The 6,967-nt window shown below is 40.3% G+C and overlaps 1 pseudogene; it reads left to right on the top strand.

Moving 5' to 3' along the window:
- Nucleotides 1-5,671: 5,671 nt before the first annotated feature.
- Nucleotides 5,672-6,967, top strand: part of LOC118402733 (suppressor of cytokine signaling 3-like) — an 8,708-nt pseudogene continuing 7,412 nt past the window's right edge.

Here is a 6,967-nt window from a genome sequence, read left to right on the forward strand (position 1 = left end):
GAAGCTGGCAGTTGAGGACTTGTGAGGCGTCTGTTTCTCAAACTAGACACTCTAATGTACTTGTCCTCTTGCTCAGTTGTGCACCGGGGCCTCCCACTCCTCTTTCTATTCTGGTTTGAGCCAGTTTGCACTGTTCTGTGAAGGGAGTAGTAGTACATAGCGTTGTACGAGATCTTCAGTTTCTTGGCAATTTCTCGCATGGAATAGCCTTCATTTCTCAGAACAAGAATAGACTGATGAGTTTAAGAAGAATGGTCTTTGTTTCTGTCCATTTTGAGCCTGTAATCGAACCCACAAATGCGGATGCTCCAGATACTCAACTAGTCTAAAGGCCAGTTTTATTGCTTCTTTAATCAGACCAACAGTTTTCAGCTGTGTTAACATAATTGCAAAAAGGTTTTCTAATGATCAATTAGCCTTTTAAAATGATAAACTTGGATTAGCTAACACAGCGTGCCATTGGAACACATGAGTAATGGTTGCTGATACTGGGCCTCTGCACGCCTATGTAGATATTCCATTTTAAAAATCAGCGGTTTCCAGCTACAATAGTCATTTACAACAATAGCAATGTCTACGCTGTATTTCTGATAAATTTGATGTTATTTTAATTGACAAAAAAACGTGCTTTTCTTTCAAAAACAAGGACATTTCTAAGTGACACCAAACTTTTGAACAGTAGTGTACGTTGCAAACTTTCCTTCATAGGCCAGGTTGTAGTGACATCACAATGGGTATAGGGAACATCTGAGTGTCATTCAGTAGTCTAAACCTATCCGTGTTACATTGAGCTGGGTGAATGGAATATGAATGACAGTCATCCAATATGCTAACATAGAAAATAAGGCCATTGCTCATAATAGTAAAAAAAAGCATCCTCGTTAATCATAAACGGCACCGACGGCCACTGACATATCTATGTGTATATAGACGGAACAAAAATATAAATGCAACATGCAACAATTTGTATGATTTTATTGAGTTACAGTTCATATAAGTCAATTGAAATAAATTCATTGGGCCCTAATCTATGGATTTCACATGACTGCAAATACAGATAAGCATCTCTTGGTCACAAATACCTTGGATCAGAAAAACAGTCAGTATCTGGTGTGACACATCTTCATCGCATAGAGTTGATCAGGCTGTTTATTGTGGCCTGTGGAATGTTGTCCCACTCTTCTTCAATGGCTGTGCGAAGTTGCTGGATACTGGCGGGAACTGGAACACGTTGTCGTACACAAAGCATCCCAAACATGCTCAATGGGTGATATTTCTGCTGAGTATGCAGGTCATGGAGAACTGGGATATTTTCAGCTTCCAGGAAATGTGTACAGATCCTTGTGACATGGGGCCGTGCAGTATCATGCTGAGACATGGGTTGATTGCGGCCGATGAATGACATGACAATGCGGTATCTCTGTGCATTCAAATTGCCATCAATAAAATGCAATTGAGTTTGTTGTCTGTAGCTTATTCCGGCCCATACCATAACCCCAACGCCACCAGTCTACGGTTGCAAACCCACAGTTTCATTAGCTGTCCGGGTGGCTGGTCTCAGACGATCCCGCAGGGGATATGGAGGTCCTGGGCTGGTAAAGAAACTGGATATGGAGGTCCTGGGCTGGTAAAGAAACCGGATATGGAGGTCCTGGGTTGGCATGGTTACACGTGGTCTGCATTTGAGGCCGGTTGGATGTATAAAATGGCGCAGGAAGAAATGGCAGCAGTTTTACGGGCGCCAAACCAATTATGCTATTATGTGGGGTTTTTTAGCGTTATTTGTAACTTATTTTGTACATAATGTTTCTGCAACCGTATCTCATGGCAGAAAAAGATCTTCTGGATATCAGGACACCGATCACTCACCTCGGATTAGATGAAGATTTTTGCTTCAATAAGCAAGACGCACAGGACGTTCTCCAAATTATTATTATTATATTAGGGCCAACATCCCCGTTATTTGCAAGAGGAAGAAACGCAGGATGCCTCGTGAGGACACGCAGAAGGCGAGTGGGAAAGCTGCCGTTACTGTTAATATTACTCGCCAATGTGCAATCATTGGACAATAAATTAGATGAGGTACGATCACGAATATCCTACCAATGGGACATCAAAAACTGTAATATCCTATGTTTCACAGAATCATGGCTGAATGACAACACTGAACACACTCTTAACAAAATATAGGATAGAGAGTTTTGTCGATGCTGAGAACGGAATGTATATGTTTCTAAATAACATTCTTAGAACATTCTCTGAATATTACTAAAGTTTTCTTGTGTTTTTTAGGAAACATTTTCTTCACTTTCTGATAACAGAATGTATGTTTTTAAATAACATTCTTCATTCAAAAGACACTCGTACATCTGAGCAATCTTTTTTTCAGGTGCATGGTAACATTTGAACAAGATGAAGGAAAAAGGAAACCGCACACTCATCTTGATAGTATCACTGATCTTGATAGTATCACTGATCTTGGTAGTATCACTGACCTTGGTAGTATCACTGATCTTGATAGTATCACTGATCTTGGTAGTATCACTGATCTTGATAGTATCACTGATCTTGGTAGTATCACTGACCTTGGTAGTATCACTGATCTTGGTAGTATCACTGATCTTGGTAGTATCACTGATCTTGATAGTATCACTCATCTTGATAGTATCACTGATCTTGGTAGTATCACTGATCTTGATAGTATCACTCATCTTGATAGTATCACTGATCTTGATAGTATCACTGATCTTGATAGTATCACTCATCTTGATAGTATCACTCATCTTGATAGTATCACTGATCTTGATAGTATCACTGATCTTGGTAGTATCACTGATCTTGATAGTATCACTCATCTTGATAGTATCACTGATCTTGATAGTATCACTGATCTTGATAGTATCACTGATCTTGATAGTATCACTGATCTTGGTAGTATCACTGATCTTGGTAGTATCACTCATCTTGATAGTATCACTCATCTTGATAGTATCACTGATCTTGATAGTATCACTGATCTTGGTAATATCACTGATCTTGATAGTATCACTCATCTTGATAGTATCACTGATCTTGGTAGTATCACTGATCTTGGTAGTATCACTGATCTTGATAGTATCACTCATCTTGATAGTATCACTGATCTTGGTAGTATCACTGATCTTGATAGTATCACTGATCTTGATAGTATCACTGATCTTGGTAGTATCACTGATCTTGGTAGTATCACTGATCTTGATAGTATCACTGATCTTGATAGTATCACTCATCTTGATAGTATCACTGATATTTAATAAGCTTATGTATCGGCCTCACGGCCTTCTTCAGAGCTTTTGTGTGTTTTTTAAAATTAGCACCCTTATGTAGACCTAGCCCCGCCCACATCCGTTCCACACATCGAATGGGGTTGGAGGCGAAGGAAAAACAAAGAAGTGCTACCAAATATAACAATATGTATTTCATAAATATTCAAATAAAGTGTGTAAATAAGATGTATTAAACACGTCTGTAAAACCAAAATGAGGACATAGACCTACCGAGCAAGTTTTCATTAATCATTGGGTACATTGTACGAAAAACAGAGTAATCTTAAATAGGAGCATAATTCATGTTCAAATTCACAACATAACATTCATAGGCATTTCATCATTAAGTCCTTTAGGAAATAATGTCTGGAGGGTGAAAATCCAAAACATTCTATTTTACTCAGAGTATTATTGATATCACCTCCCCTGTCTGATATCTTAACTTTCTCTATGCCACAAAATCTAAAAGGTTTTACGTCACGCTTTAGATCATGAAAATGTACTGCGCCAATCCCTGTTGTTTCTCCTGATTGAACTTTTATGTTCACTGATTTTCTGTCTGAGAGAACGGGAGGTTTTACCGACATAGCAGAGCCCACATGGACATTTAATAATGTAGATAACATGGGTGGTGGAACACGTAATGATGTCATTTATTTGGAACCGTTTTCCTGTATGTTGCACTGTGCGCATCCTCTGCATTTAAATAACATTCTTAAAATGTTCTCTGAACATTACTAAGGTTTTCTTGTGTTTTTTTATGGAAAGTTTTCTTAACATTCTCAGAAACAATTTGAGAACATTTAAATAGAACCATGAGGAAACCTGTAGGAAATGTTATGCTGAAGTACTGAAATTCTCACAGCAGAATGTTGCTTCTTCATGTTCTCTGAGAACATTCCATGTCAAAGCAGTTGGAGAATGTTCCTAGAACATTACCAAAATTGAAATGAAATGTAACTTTAGGAAACGTTCTGTTAAACTAATGAAATGACAAGAAATTTACGTTTTTTTGTTAAGTTCCTTAAATCTCCTGAGAATGTTCAAAGCCAAGCAACAATCTTGTACCATTCCCAGAATGTTGTGGGAAGGTTGTATGCAAAATAACCATAAGACAATCACACTCTCGCCAAGCTCTAAGGTTCTCAGAACGTTATGTGCTAGCTGGGAGGCTACCCTAAATTGGGTCCCTTTTCTAAATTCTAGCCTGGGCCTACTGTAGGCAAGAAAGCATGAGTCTAAATTGTGTAACGTAAACTCAACCCATTCTGTACAAATGTGCGGAACCGCAACATTCAAATGAGGCTACAAAGAAAACGAATGGGGCTGTAGCGACTGTGTTGACTTTTAAATCGAGGGTGTGAACTAGGTTTCTATTCAAGCGTTGATCGACATGGTAATGGCTCTATAGTTTTGGAGAAAAGTTGAAAAAACGTACAGCACGCATAAAGCAACTATTTCTGTCTTACAATCGCTCTCCGCCAGGTGTAGCACTTCTCTCATCGTTTAAAAACAAGAAATGGACAGTGACGGGGTAAGGGGGATACCTAGTCATTTTTTGCGTCATCATTGCATGCGATCATCAATCTCAAAGCCACTGTTTACTTCTAAGATCACTTTAGCACCGCCCTAAAAACCAGATTCAAATTCGACACAAACCTTCACATAGGTATGTAATGACACATTATATAAACTCTTTATAGTGTTTTATCTACATTTTAGAGACGATAAGGTCATAAGTTGGACAGATCGAGTGAAAAAAAGGCAATTTTCCCACACAACATCTCTCCTTCTCACTATCACGCATTTCCCACACAACATCTCTCCTTCTCACTATCACGCATTAGTTTCGCTTCCCCACCCGCCATTTTTAAAAAGACCTGACGGAGCTCATTGCCTGCTTGAATTATGCAGAAACAGTCAGCGTTTAGGTCATGTAATTGATTCTGTTGGAAAGGGGAGAACGTGTGCTTTACAATTGTATTGACATTACAGTTGATCTGGAAGTATTACGTTTTTGGTGCGTTAAAATAAGGTCAATTGTACGGACCAAGGCAATGTACAAAAGTGAGTGAGTTTACGTTATCACTGTTTATCAGTGATTTTTATTTTTATTTTTTATCAGTGCGGTCAGCAGTAGGCTAGTAGTTAAAAGTATTGGGCCAGTAAATGAAAGGTTGCTGGTTCGTATTCTCGAGACCACTAGGTGAAAATCGGTCTATGTGCCTTTGAGCAGGCACTTAACCCTATTGGCTCTGGATAAGTGTGTCTGCTAAATGACGTGAATGTAAAGTACAATGTAGGCTAGTTGTCAGTCAGGAATTATGGGTTTCCTCAAGGGTAAATACGCGTCTTCAACTGTTTCATCTTGTCAGGGCGGAGTGGAGGGAAAGGGAGGACTCACCCGCTAATACGGGAATCGCCCGGTAAAAGAAGGTCACACGCTGATTATTCTTTTGTGTGTATGTGTGTGTGTACTTACTGGAAGAACTTCGGAGCTGAGGAGGTGGAGCCTTACGAATATCAGCTCTGGAGACTACTCGCTGGTCGCTGTAACACAACTACCTCCGTTTTCTGGATAGAGAAAGAAGGACTGAGTATTGTTTATTGTCTATTTCACTTGCTTTGGTAATATAAACATGTTTCCCATGCCAATAAAGCCCTTTGAATTGAATTGAGAGCGAATAAGAATAGAGGGGGAGAGGACCCCGAAGTCTTTACCGACAATAGCCTACGGACCCGTTCCTCTGTCGGTTGGAAGAGACAGGAGTTAATGACCAAGTTTATAAATGATTTAACTCGGGGACTTTGGATATTTTCTCCCCCCGGAGAGGAACGCTGGAGCCCGAGACAGGAACCATCTCCAAGGTAAATAAGCAGGCTCCATACCCGGCGCTTTGACCGTTACTCTATGGTGCGTAAAATAGCATTGTGCAATTGGGCAAAACGTTATCATAATGGCGATATGGTGAGCTTTTTGGGCTCGAGCAATTGCCTCTCTAAAACATCCTAGGGAGCCAGCACTACTACGAACAGTAGGCTGTTTATGGCGCAATGCAGATCTGTACTCCTATGTGGGACACACGCCAGGCTATATAGCCTACTCATTCTCCTTATTTCAGATGGCATTGTCTATTTCTGCGTTTTCGTTGTAAGTCATGTTTCTATTCTGTGGCTGGAAGAGTCTCCAGCTTGGCTCAGACGGAGGCCGTGTTTCGCAGATGCATAGCGGGCAGAGTAACAACAAGAGGCGGTCCTGGAGAATGAAGATCCATCCATTATTGTGCCGGGCACGTTCCGTCTCGCTCCAAATGCAACGACCAGCAGCACAGTGAGACCGCCAGACCAGACCCATCCGGGGTAGCCTATTTACTGTGAAACCGGAGAACCATAGCCGCTCTGCTGGCGCAAGCAGGCTGCATGGGAATGAGGTTGTTTATTTAGAATGAACCGGGACTCATTCATAAAACTCGGTTTACTGAGAATCCCCCCGGGGGGGCGCAATCGATGGCAATTGAATCGTCTGACGGTATACTGGAGATATAGATAATACATGTTTAATACAGCCTATGATGTACACTGAACAAAATATAAACGCAACATGTTGGTGCCATGTTTATTTAACTAGGCAAGTCAGTTAAGAACAAATTCTTATTTACAAT

This window comes from Oncorhynchus keta, chromosome 24 (assembly GCF_023373465.1).
Source record: "Oncorhynchus keta strain PuntledgeMale-10-30-2019 chromosome 24, Oket_V2, whole genome shotgun sequence".
NCBI lineage: Eukaryota > Metazoa > Chordata > Actinopteri > Salmoniformes > Salmonidae > Oncorhynchus > Oncorhynchus keta.